Genomic DNA, 14,117 nt, shown 5'->3' with positions numbered 1-14,117 from the left:
GGCGACGAGGCTAGGTGGCAGCGCGTTCGGGTGAGCGTGGAACGGGCGCTACAGACGATCAGAGGAGGCAGGGGAGGGCGCATCCGGCGCAGAGGCTCACCGGGGGAGCGTGGGGTCTAGGCAGAGGGCTCGGGGAGGACCGGTGGCGTAGATCAAGGACGAGGACGATGCGGTGGCCGAGCCGGAGAAGAAGAAGAGTGCGGCGACGCGAGGGGCTCCGGGGCTCGATCCAGCGGTGTAGTGGAAGCAGAGGACCACGGCGGAGCTGTAGGACTTGCCGGGGCGATGAACGGACGACGGTGGCCACGGCTACGGAGATCGACGGTGACGGGGGCGCTCGGGCATCTCGAACAAAGGCGAGGAAGGGGACGAGAGGGGGATTGTGGGCGCGCTAGGGTTTCGGGGGAGGGCGAGGGGGCATGTGGGGTGGGGAGACGAGGGGAGCCCGTGGCTTTGCCCTTATCCTCTTCGGCGCCGCCGGTGAGGTGGTCTGGCGGGAGCGCGCTCGGGCGCTCGGTCGCTACAGCAGTGAAAGGGGGAACGACCCCGAGGCGCTGCCCGGCCGGCTGGGCCTGCTGGGCTAAGGCCCAGTGGGGCAGGGGGGCTTCTGTTTTATTTTATCTTTTTGTTTTGTATTTCCTTTTTCTTTTATTTATTTTCTTGTTTCTGTTTTCTTTTACTTAATTAATAGTTTATAGTTTTACAAAAAGTGAAACCCACTCCTAAATTAGATTTGTAAAAATCAACTGTTCTCACAAAAAGTTTGGGACAAAAGTAAAGTACCTTGTATTCTTTATTAATTAAAAAGTATTTAAGTTATTGTTTCAGTCACTCTTTTATTTATTTTAGCGCATTCCAACACTTTTAAAATGTTGGTTTCTCCACCATTATTACTTAGGATTTATTTGGCTCCCTCCGAACATTTTAGTTTTAATATTTAAAAACTTTTATTGTTTGCTTGATCTTGAATTTGAATTTGAATCGGTTTTGAACTAACGCGAGATTAGCAACAGTAATCGAGGTGACATGGCATCATTAGTAGAGTGTTACTGTAGCTTAATTATCCGGGCGTCACAATTCTCCTCCACTACAAGAAATCTCGTCCCGAGATTTAAGAGGGGAAGTAAGGGGGAAGTTCTGGTTACGAAATTCTAATGAGTGTCCTCGGTCTTGGTTGCTCTTCTCGAAGAGGTCAATCCATTACGTTGATGTCTTCATTTCTCTTCCTCCGGTCATCGTGATGAAGTCGGCATCCTTTCTTCGGGAACTCCATCGTACTTACGAATAGGAAAGGGGCAGCTCGGCAACGATAGAAGGCTATAAGGGGTAATCATCGGGGGTTATCCCATGAATGAACACATGGGTATCTCTCGAGTTGGTTAAATGAAACATATCGAGAGCAAAGTAAGAAGGTACAATAAGAAGTTTCAAACGGATAGACAATCGTTCAATGCCTGAACCAAAGTGTGATAGGAGTCTAGAGCAACGAGAATAAGTATTGCGTCTGAAACCAGAATGGATCAATAGGAAGATGACCCATGAATTACATACGAAATCAAGCGCGAGGAATAACTTTGGCAACAAGGTGTACAGGAGAGTCAGGTTTCGATCATGTGGAACTGTGGGTTATGGGCCCACTATGTGGGTTAAAAGTAGGAAGGGTGATGACGTCTTGCACGATCATGTAAGCAAGGCATGTCAGAGGATAGCCTATCAGTTATGTCGGCAACAACATCGGTACCAAGGGCGAGGGACGAAGAGAACCATTTTCCTGCTCGTTGAACGAGGCGGACCAATAGGCAAAGTTCTCGTCCATCGGTGGCTACCGGAGTGTCATCAACAATAGTAACAGGGTCTTGCTGACAGAATTGTACACCGAGGTGTTTACATAGGCAGGAGAATATTACTGCTTAGATCATACATATCACAAGAAAGGTTAAACCAAACAATGGAAAGGAAAATATGATTATCAGATTAAACAGAACAATGGAAAGGAAAATGTGTTTAAAACACGTATTTCAAGGGTATATCCTTCCCAAGGACAAGCAGAGCATGATATCCATAACAGGATATAATGTAGAAAACTCTTTAGGTAAGGGAAGAGAAATTTCATGACATTACCCATACAGCGGTGTTTGGATAATTGAGCAGCAAACATTTAGCATTGGGCTTCAAATGTTCTTGTTAAAAATCGGAGTACCATAGACATGCTTCGAGATAGCATTGACATGGTGAACAGGTGAAAATCAGACTTTGGAAACAAAAAGGATCCATCAGGAACAACTTATAGAATAAGTCTTACAATTTCCTCACGGAAGAATGACTAACCTTGCCAAAAAGGAAACTATAACAATAGGTCCTCCGGCCAGGTGTGTTAGGCATGACATCACCTTACCGGGTCATAAATAGACCAATGTTATAACTCTTGGAAATATGTTCCAACCATCATATCTGACCGAGATTCAGATCTGATTGGTGTCAGGATAACTCAGACTCAGGATGCCTGAGAAGAAAGGTGCAACACAAATTGTCGAAACGACATCGAAGATTCTCGGGAGATGAACTATGGAAGCGAGTTCCGAACAAGGGTTCATCATTAAATCAAGGAGAGGTGAGGAGGTGACTGATTGACTCAGCGACAATCCATTGAGATTTCCAAAAGATGGATTTCCACAACTATGTGAACAAGGAGATAACATTAGCTAGATCGAATGACTTAATGATGTATGCTCGAGGAAAACATACACAATTAAACATTGGTTGAAAGGTGCAGCCGAATATGGTCTTAGGTAGCATGATCAATGTTAGAATGGTGATTCGATAACCAATACACAAGGAATGAAACTATCGTTCATTAACTTACAAGCAATAGGGTTGCTGGAAGTTTTGAATTTTACACATCACAGTTCATTTGTGGGTACTTCGGTTAAAATCAACATGGGGACCAAGAACTGAATGTAGACAGCAAGATGTATTACTATATCAAGAATTCTTAAGAGGTGGTGAAATTCTCATGACATTCTTGATATAAAAGATGGTAATACTCCAAAGTAAAGAAGAACAAATGCTGGATAGCAAGGATCTCAAGGTATAACACAAAACATGAACAAGTTTGTGTTGGGGGGAGGCAAGAATGTTGTCGATGATAACACAATTCATCGAGGGGCAAGGATGGTATTTCTCATCTTGAATTTCGACACACAACTTGGAAGAAGTCAAATTATTGACAATGATCACAACAAATTTGTCGAGAGGTTTTCAAGAAGATGTAATTGATCGATGATGACATCAAGTCAAAGGAATGATGAAAGTGAAAGGTTATTGGAACCACGGGTAGGACACAAACTCGAAATCAAGTTTGTTGTTCAAGGAGAAGTGATATGACGAGGAAGATCGACGCAAGATTAGCTCACTGTCGAAATTTGTGCGCTGGGAAGGACCAGGTAGCACAGTTAAAATCGGCACGATAATGACATAGCCGAGCAGGCTAGGGATGACGTGATCGAGTACGAACTCGTAAGCAAAGGAGATTACTAAGAGTTGTTTAATCGTGATGCGGACTCGATTCAGTTATCGATGTCCTTGAGTGTTTAATAACTCGGAGCCCGTGAAAAATTGGAATCAATGAGAATGTAATACTTGATGGAGAACTCATAAGAAGTTATGCAGTTCCGTGATAATCTCGAGATACCAGGGGGGTAATACTCGACGACAAACCAAAGTAGAGGTTGGACTGGGGTATTGCTCTACAGAAGACAAGTGCTTAAACTTGTACGAGAAATGGTATTTAAAGGAGAACATGGTCGGAACCACGATTGCAAAAGGCCAGATCCCAGATATAAGATGAACTTATACTGAGGGAATAATTAACTTAAGAGAAGCTTTAATGATAAGATCTACATCGTGTCCATGGGCATGAACACAAAGTTCAAGGTCGACTCCCACTTCTCCAATGCATAACCTTTTATCCACTTCTCGTTATCGAAGTTGTAGTGTTGAAAAGTTATCTGGCGAAGCACCAGAAGAGTATGACTCGTGAAAACTTCCGGGTTCACACGGTTTTAGAGAAGGTATAGGTTCAACCCATCGGGGCATCTTAGAAACATATACCACAAGCTTCAAGAGTAAATATCACCAGCTCGAAAGCAGAGCAAGGTTGAGAAAGTAGAGGATACAATTTACCAAAGGCATTATGTATCCGAGGGAAGGCTCACAAGGTTATTGAATATGAAGGACGTTGTCGGATAAAATCCATTAAAGGATCTGTCGGTCCATAACAGAGCTGCTGTGAGCATCGGCACACAACCAGAGGAAGTAACAATGCAAAGGCATTGGATTATAGAAACAACTGACTAATCCAGAGCTCAAATGCAAAGGAATTATGATTTTCAAATCAAGGGATCAGAAGCAATGTTCTGATTAGGGATGGATAAGTTGAATAGTCTTAGGGATACAATCGACAGTAATTTGATTAGTCGAGAACCAGCTCATGTTAAAAAAATGACGTCTGAGCCGGAAGGATGAGTTCTAGGATATGATTGAGGATTGCGAGCATTCGCAACATATTGAATCAATGGACTTAAAATGATATTTGACAAAGGATGCCAATAAGATCCATAATGCAAGCAAGCAAGAATTTCAAGAGCAAGAGGATGCTCAGGATTTTTGGAAGATCGAATGGTATTTCAAAAACTTTTGTGAAACACATGAACAACTGGGAAAGAGCGGATACTCGATAAGCGCGAGGAATTATTCGTAAGGGTATTCATGAGGCAAGAACTGTATAGCAGTAAGCTCAAAGGATTCTTGGAACAACAGAGAGCGGTTCGGGGCATCTTGTATTAACAAGATCAACTTGGAATAGAATTAAGAACGACGGTTGTAAGTATTTATCCATAGGGATAGATCAGTGGTAGGGAATTGCAAAAGCAACGAGCACAAAGTCTCGAAAGACTATCAGGGAGTAACTTCGAAATCTTCTGGTGCAGTAGGCGATCATCTGTGATAAGGGGCTCTCCGGGAGTAGTTACGAGAACCTAGAGTCAGATTTAGTAAAATCATTTAGCCCGAATAGAAGAGAGATTAGAGTCCCAGAGTAAGGATCGAGGAGTAAAAGATCCTAATACCACCCAATGGTGACGTGGGCCCGTAAGCCACACAGCCATGTTAGTAAATGTTTTTCAATGACTAGACTCGACTTCGGTCAAGGAGTTGGAAAGGGGGATTCCTACAGGCAGTCGGCTCTGATACCAACTTGTGATGCCCCCGATTCAATCGTACACTAATCATGCACGCAAACGTGTACGATCAAGATCAGGGACTCACGGGAAGATATCACAACACAACTCTAAAACATAAATAAGTCATACAAGCATCATAATACAAGCCAAGGGCCTCGAGGGCTCGAATACAAGTGCTCGATCATAGACGAGTCAGCGGAAGCAACAATATCTGAGTACAGACATAAGTTAAACAAGTTTGCTTAAGAAGGCTAGCACAAACTGGGATACAGATCGAAAGAGGCGCAGGCCTCCTGCCTGGGATCCTCCTAACTACTCCTGGTCGTCGTCAGCGGCTGCACGTAGTAGTAGGCACCTCCGGTGTAGTAGGAGTCGTCGTCGACGGTGGCGTCTGGCTCCTGGGCTCCAGCATCTGGTTGCGACAACCAGGTAGAAGGGAAAGGGGGAAAAGAGGGAGAAAAGCAACCGTGAGTACTCATCCAAAGTACTCGCAAGCAAGGAGCTACACTACATATGCATGGGTATATGTGTAAAGGGCCATATCGGTGGACTGAACTGCAGAATGCCAGAATAAGAGGGGGATAGCTAATCCTGTCGAAGACTACGCTTCAGGCACCTCCATCTTGCAGCATGTAGAAGAGAATAGATGGTAAGTTCACCAAGTAGCATCGCATAGCATAATCCTACCCGGCGATCCCCTCCTCGTCGCCCTGTTAGAGAGCGATCACCGGGTTATATCTGGCACTTGGAAGGGTGTGTTTTATTAAGTATCCGGTTCTAGTTGTCATAAGGTCAAGGTACAACTCCGGGTCGTCCTTTTACCGAGGGACACGGCTATTCGAATAGATAAACTTCCCTGCAGGGGTGCACCACATAACCCAACACGCTCGATCCCATTTGGCCGGACACACTTTTCTGGGTCATGCCCGGCCTCGGAAGATCAACACGTCGCAGCCCCACCTAGGCTCAACAGAGAGGTCAGCACGCCGGTCTAATTCCTATGCGCGCAGGGGTCTGGGCCCATCGCCCATTGCACACCTGCACGTTGCGTACGCGGCCGGAAGCAGACCTAGCCCCCTTAATACAAGCGCGAGCTTACGGTCCAATGCGGCGCGCGCCACTCAGTCGCTGACGTCAAAAAGAGCTTCGGCTGATACCACGACGCCGAGTGCCCATAACTGTTCCCGCGTAGTTGGTTAGTGCGTATAGACCAAATGGCCAGACTCAGATCAAATACCAAGATCTCGTTAAGCGTGTTAAGTATCCGCGAACGCCGACCAGGGCCAGGCCCACCTCTCTCCTAGGTGGTCTCAACCTGCCCTGTCGCTCTGCCACAAAGTAACAGTCGGGGGCCGTCAGGAACCCAGGCCCACCTCTACCGGGATGGAGCCACCTGTCCTTTCAGCCCCCTCATCAGAATCACTTGCGGGTACTCAACGAGCCGACCCGACTTTAGTCACCACATGTGTCATGTATATAAAGTATATAGTATATACCCGTGATCACCTCCCGAAGTGATCACGGCCCAGTAGTATAGCATGGCAGACGGACAAGAGTGTAGGGCCACTGATGGAACACTAGCATCCTATGCTAAGCAGTAGGATAGCAGGTAAGGGTAACAACTGTAGCAACAATGACAGGCTATGCATCAAGATAGGATTAACGGAAAGCAGTAACATGCTACACTACTCTAATGCAAGCAGTATAGAGAAGAATAGGCGATATCATGTGATCAAGGGGGGCAGGCTTGCCTGGTTGCTCTGGCAAGGAGGGGTCATCGTCGACGTAGTCGATCACAGGGGGAGCATCGGTCTCGGGGTCTACTAGAGAGAAGAGGGGGAAGGAACAGTAAATATAAAGCAAACCTAGCATCACAAAGCATAATGTGGCAATATGTTGTGCCGGGTGTGACCTAACGTATGGCTACAGGATATAGGTGAAGGGGGAATTCAACCGGGAAGGTGTTCCCGGTTCCGGACCTGTGTCAGACAGATGACCGGAGGGGGAATGTTCCATGTTCAGCATGCTAGGGGCATGTGACCGATGAACGGACCGCGTATTCAGATTCGTTGGATTTTTCTGGGCAACTTTCATATAGAAAACATTTTTATCCGAGGTACGGTTTATTTTCTATGAATTTTCAAAGATTAAAGCATATTCTGAAATTATTTAAAATAACAGAAAAGGAAAATATGACGTCAGCAGAGTGTCAGCATGACATCAGCAGGTCAACAGACCCGCTGACTGGTCAAACTGACCAGTGGGTCCCATCTGTCATAGACAGTAGGGCTAACAGAGGTTAACTTAAACTAACTAAGTTAATTAATTAGAAGGGGCCCACCTGTCATTATCTAATTAGGTTAATTAAATTAGCTTAATTAACTTTGTTAATTAGGGGGTGTGGGCCCCATCTGTCAGTTGCATGGGCCGGTCCAGTCAGCATGGTGGACCGGGTCAACAGGAAGGCCGGGCCCCTGGGCCCACGGGTCAGCGACCCAGGTGGTGGCCCCAGGTGGCCACGTCGGCGTGGCGCCGGAGAGAGCTCCGGCGAGCCTCTTCCGCGGCGGAACTACGCCGGAGCCGGGCGGGATTCGTCCACACTGCACTATTTTGGGCGCGGCCGGGCTCGTTCGAACGGCAAGATGACGGCGGAGCGATCTGTGATGATGGCGGAGGCTGCGGTGGCCGGAGCTGAGCGTATCGAGCTCATCGGCGGCGAGGTTCTTCGGGCGAGGTATGGGAACGGGGTTACGGGGCGCAAGGCGAGCTACGCGAGGTGCCTACGGTGCCTACTCGACGCGAGAAGCGGAACGTTGGCACGCACGGGACCAAATGGTCACCGTGCCCACGCCGACGAAGAGGCTAGGTGGCAGTGCGTTCGGGTGAGCGTGGAACGGGCGCTATAGATGATCAGACGAGGCAGGGGAGGGCGCATCCGGCGCAGAGGCTCACCGGGGGAGCGTGGGGTCTGGGCAGAGGGCTCGGGGAGGATCGGTGGCGTAGATCAAGGACGAGGACGATGCGGTGGCCGAGCCGGAGAAGAAGAAGAGTGTGGCGACGCGAGGGGCTCCGGGGCTCGATCCAGTGGTGTAGTGGAAGCAGAGAACCACGGCGGAGCTGTAGGACTTGCCGGGGTGACGAACGGACGATGGTGGCCATGGCTACGGCGATCGACGGCGACGGGGGCGCTCGGGCATCTCGAATAGAGGCGAGGAAGGGGACGAGAGGGGGATTGTGGGCGCGCTAGGGTTTCGGGGGAGGGCGAGGGAGCATGTGGGGTGGGGAGATGAGGGGAGCCCGTGGCTTTGCCCTTATCCTCATCGGCGCCGCCGGTGAGGTGGTCTAGCGGGACCGCGCTCGGGCGCTCGGTCGCTACAGCAGTGAAAGGGGGAATGACCCCGAGGCGCTGCCCGGCCGGCTGGGCCTGCTGGGCTAAGGCCCAATGGGGCAGGGGGCTTCTGTTTTATTTTATCTTTTTGTTTTGTATTTCCTTTTTCTTTTATTTATTTTCTAGTTTCTGTTTTCGTTTACTTAATTAATAGTTTATAGTTTTACAAAAAGTGAAACCCACTCCTAAATTAGATTTGTAAAAATCAACTGTTCTCACAAAAAGTTTGGGACAAAAGTAAAGTACCTTGTATTCTTTATTAATTAAAAAGTATTTAAGTTATTGTTTCAGTCACTATTTTATTTATTTTAGCGCATTCAAACACTTTTAAAATGTTGGTTTCTCCACCATTATTACTTAGGATTTATTTGGACCCCTCCGAACATTTTAGTTTTAATATTTAAAAACTTTTATTGTTTGCTTGATCTTGAATTTGAATTTGAATCGGTTTTGAATAACGCGAGATTAGCAACAGTAATCGAGGTGACATGGCATCATTAGTAGAGTGTTATTGTAGCTTAATTATCCGGGCGTCACACATCCCGAAGGTCTATTAGACATTGTGTCCGGGGAATCAAGATTCCATCGTCCGAAGACAAAAGTGAAGGAGAAGTCAACGTCTCTTCTCCCCATGGAAAGAAAAGGGTGCCTCCGAGGAATGGCAGGAAAGTGCTCCTAAGCAGGGCAGATGCCCCTGTCGGGTGGCTCGGGCTTGGAGGACGACGTCGTTGCATAGTCCCAGAGGGAGGACAAACCTTTAGGCAAATTGTAAGTGAACAAGGGTGTTTTAAACATATCCCGTTCCTTCCTTGCGACCGAGGTAACATCTACAATACATGTTTTTTTGCAGCTCGGCACATAACCTTCTTCAACAATCCTCTTCCTCGGGGGATCTTCTCCCAGAGATGATGGAAAGCGAGATGCCTCCACCGGTCTCCTCGCCCAATAGGGCGGACGACTTTGAGGTGTCGTCGCAGAGGGTCTCTCCTGATCAAGTGATGCAAGGGATGACGAAGACACTACCCGAAGGTGATACTTCGGTACCCAAGAGTCCGGGGGCCAACAACGAAGGCCCCGAACTGTCCGGCCTACAGCCGGAGACAACTCCAGGGACGAATAAACGGATCCCTTTAAAGGGAGGCCGTACTCCTACAGCAGCTTCTGGAGATCCATAAGCGCCAGATATATTGACGAACATGCTGCGACAGGCGTCCGTCTCAGAGGAACATCGTACCTTGATGGGCACGGTGATTGAAAAGGTCCTGTCCGCGAAAAGCGGATTGAATGAGGCCTTCACGAGCCTGCTAAGAGGCTTCGAGGTTTGTACTGTAAAATTTTCGGTTGTGTTTTATTCACAAACTGCACCTGTGTATAGATAGTAGCCCCAGAGACTCTGATTGGCTTCCCAAGGGAGGCGATCAGAGGATCAAAAAGATATGCCCAGGAAATAATCTGATTAATTGGAACACAGGTTGTTACCTCCCTAGCGACTGCCCGGACTACAGAGGTTGCAGATCTACAGCGGAAGCTTGATGTAGCGGATGATGACATTACGCTTATCAATAGGCGGCTTGACGAGGTGCAAGGTATGTCTTGGGGGTAGTCATTACATGCACGTTCTTATAATATGAGCATGACGCTAAGAATTGTATACTAAAATATGCATTGAATGCAGATGGTGCTACCGCAGTTGAGATCCTGCGGGCTGAGCTGGCCCGGGCCAAGGAGCAGGCCCCGATTAGTAATGCGGCTGCCGAAAAGGCATCGGCCGAATTAAAGGCCGAACAGGCTGCTCGGCGCCCGTATGAGGAGAGGATGTCCACTATGGCGCTTGAGCTAAAAGATGCTGCTAGCCGTTGCGAATTTCTCGAGAATGATAATAAAGCCAAAACGGCTGACCTTGACAAGGCCTTACGAGAGGTGAAAGAAGTGCGGTCCGAGTCTAGAGCGGCCCGGGAGGATATCCGGCAAGCGGGGGAGATCGCGGCTGGTAAGCCCTTTTTATTACAAACTAAGTTCGGCGATCCGAATTATGCCCCGCTTAATCAAGTGTGGAGTTCTCCAGACACATTGTTGGACTTGTCAAAGAGTGTCTCCGATGCGAACCAGTTTTTCCAAGTGCAAGAAGGACGTGCAACAGAAAAGCTGTTCTGGTCGCAATTTAACATGCCAAAGCGTCCGCTGTTGCTGAACGAACAGATGGCACAATGGGCAGAGCTCCACAAGATATCCGGATCTGCCATGGAGGATGTCGTGGTCCGGCTGTGGCCGACCCAGCCAATTCCGGATAGTTATTTTGGTCTGGTGCAGCGACTTGTTGATGCGGTGTCGCGTATCGACGCCGTGAAGCGGTCGTCGTGCATTGAAGGTGCACGGATGGCTTTTGCCCGTGTCAAGACATACTGGGCAAAGATGAAGGCCACCGACGTTGCAGCGAAGAGTCCACCCAAGGGCAAGGACCACCACGCACCAGAGCATTATTTCGAGGATGTCTTAGAGGGTGCCCGCTTGATAGAGGGCCAGTGCTCGAAAGACATGATATTCAAGTGAGATGTATTGAAATTGTAAAAGACAATATTATGAAATAATAAAGCTATTTTTCATTTTAGGGTTGCCTAAAAGCTTTGTTTCCTCCTGTGCCGCCATTTTTATATAATCTGAAAGTTTTCCAGTCGTCGGCTTCAGCCCCCTCGTAGAAAATACGGGGGTGTTCGGAAAAGCAATTGATCACTCTTAACCCAACGTCTTGGTCCATAAAGGAGGTGTCAATGCGGTGAACTAGGCAATCAGACTATAGGGCATTAACACTTTCACTTAGCCATAGGAGTTTTATGGTGGATCTACGATATAGACCCTGTTATGTACGCGGTTATCCCAATGCGGTGCGTTACATGTATGACCTGAAAGAAGGTCCTTCATGTAATATGGGGGAATCGCAAAGATTCCGTTAAGTCATCGAGTGGTTGACCAGCTCTCGCCGCATCATAACAGTCAGTCTTCGGCTTTCTCTACTGAGGTGTTTGACCAGATGAACCGGAAACACAATCGCAGTAGTTCTCCCTTTACTACCCTAGCCGATAGAGCGGAACGTAAGGTAGTAAGCACAGGAGCCGGGCAACCCAACTATTGACCCAAGACATGATTCGGAGCTGATGCATATAAGGCTGAACTCGCGACGCCGAAGTATGCTATAAAGCTGTTCGGACTTTGTTGGCAACTCATTTTGTTCCCATGCCAAGCCCCTGGCAAGTTATGTCGGGGTGGGTGTGTGAAACAACCAAAGGAGCAAAATTCAGTTCTATATAGAAAACTGAATACCGGATACAGGTTATGTTCACTGGAACCTGAGTGACGTGCCAATCGTCATTTTATAGATAATAACGCCACAACCCCGGCTATTTGACATGCCAGGGGTCGACAGCTGAGGAAACAGGCACTTTACAGGCTCGCAAAAATAGAGAGTGCGGTCTACAAAAAGTTGTTTTGGACCTCCTGTCGCACGTCTACGCTGCCTTTCCTCGGTGAAAGGGCTCCTTAACAGGGGTAGCCCTTGGGTGAATTTACAAACCCGAACTCCGATAGAGTCCGTGAGATGACCAGCCTTTGCGCCACCTGTGGTAAAGGATAATGAAAAAGAAAGAGTAGTTAGAAAAGAAAAAAGAGAGGTTATGGGAGTACTTGCAGGCTCGTCCGTATTGTGCTTCCGCCTATGCCCAGGGTATCTTAAGTGCATAGTTATGTATGCGCGTTACAGATTTCGCAGGTGTATGCGACGGACGGCGGAAGCCGAACTGCTAGTCCAGCTCCGGAATTGGTCGATCCTGTTGAATGGAGACCGGTGGCTTAATGGCCGACAAGGTATGCGGTCTAATAAGACCGCTTTGTACTTCGGCTGAGGTCGCCGTAGTATGATCCTCAGTCCGGAGGGAGTGCTTCTCCTGCTCCCCTATAGAGTTGTGTGTCACGTATATCATGTTTAATGTTTATACTTCGGGGGGGAATTGCTTCTGACCCCCGGTATTTGGTTGGTGAGTCTCTTCATTGTCGCTATCACCGGGCAGCCTCCTCCCCTTGTGTTCGGCTTTGAGCTTGCCAGCCTGCTTGAAGACCCAACAGCTTCTGTTGGTATGATTAGCTGGTTTGTCAAGGTGGCCATGAATTTGGCAGGGCCGATCCAATATCTTGTCTAAATTGGATGGCCCGTCTCTGTTTGCCTTGAATGGCTTTTTCCGTTGACCGGGTTTGGAGCCGCTGAATCCGGCGTTGACCGCTGTGTCATGCGTTCTTTCATTATCATTGCGACGTTTGTGTTTACTGCGTCGTGGCTTGCCATTGGCGTCTCAGACTTCGGAAGTACCTGGATCGCTGGCGATGTTGCTTCTACGAGCGAGCCAGTTGTCTTCTCCCGCGCAAAAGCGGGTCATCAGAGCGGTAAGGGCTGACATGGATTTTGGTTTTTCTTGACCCGGGTGTCGGGCGAGCCATTCGTCCCGGACGCTGTGCTTGAAGGCCGCTAGGGCTTCCGCGTCCGGGCAGTCGACGATTTGGTTCTTTTTAACTAGGAACCTAGTCCAGAGCTTCCTGGCTGACTCTCCGGGCTGCTGGACAATGTGACTTAAGTCATCGGCATCCGGTGGCCAAACATTTGTACCTTGTGAAGGAAATATGCCCTAGAGGCAATAATAAAGTTATTATTTATTTCCTTATATCATGATAAATGTTTATTATTCATGCTAGAATTGTATTAACCAGAAACATAATACATGTGTGAATACATAGACAAACATAGTGTCACTAGTATGCCTCTACTTGACTAGCTCGTTAATCAAAGATGGTTATGTTTCCTAGCCATAGACATGAGTTGTCATTTGATTAACGGGATCACATCATTAGGAGAATGATGTGATTGACTTGACCCATTCCGTTAGCTTAGCACTCGATCGTTTAGTATGTTGCTATTGCTTTCTTCATGACTTATACACGTTCCTATGACTATGAGATTATGCAACTCCCGTTTACCGGAGGAACACTTTGTGTGCTTCCAAACGTCACAACGTAACTGGGTGATTATAAAGGTACTCTACAGGTGTCTCCGAAGGTACTTGTTGGGTTGGCGTATTTCGAGATTAGGATTTGTCACTCCGATTGTCGGAGAGGTATCTCTGGGCCCTCTCGGTAATGCACATCACTTAAGCCTTGCAAGCATTGCAACTAATGAGTTTGTTGCGGGATGATGTATTACGGAACGAGTAAAGAGACTTGCCGATAACTAGGTATTGAGATACCGACGATCGAATCTCGGGCAAGTAACATACCGATGACAAAGGGAACAACGTATGTTGTTATGCGGTCTGACCGATAAAGATCTCTTGTAGAATATGTGGGAGCCAATATGAGCATCCAGGTTCTGCTATTGGTTATTGACCGGAGACGTGTCTCGGTCATGTCTACATAGTTCTCGAACCCGTAGGGTCCACACGCTTAACGTT

The sequence above is a fragment of the Triticum aestivum genome, chromosome 7D (genome assembly GCF_018294505.1).
Source record: "Triticum aestivum cultivar Chinese Spring chromosome 7D, IWGSC CS RefSeq v2.1, whole genome shotgun sequence".
Lineage (NCBI taxonomy): Eukaryota > Viridiplantae > Streptophyta > Magnoliopsida > Poales > Poaceae > Triticum > Triticum aestivum.
Note: the sequence above shows the minus strand (reverse complement) of the source record.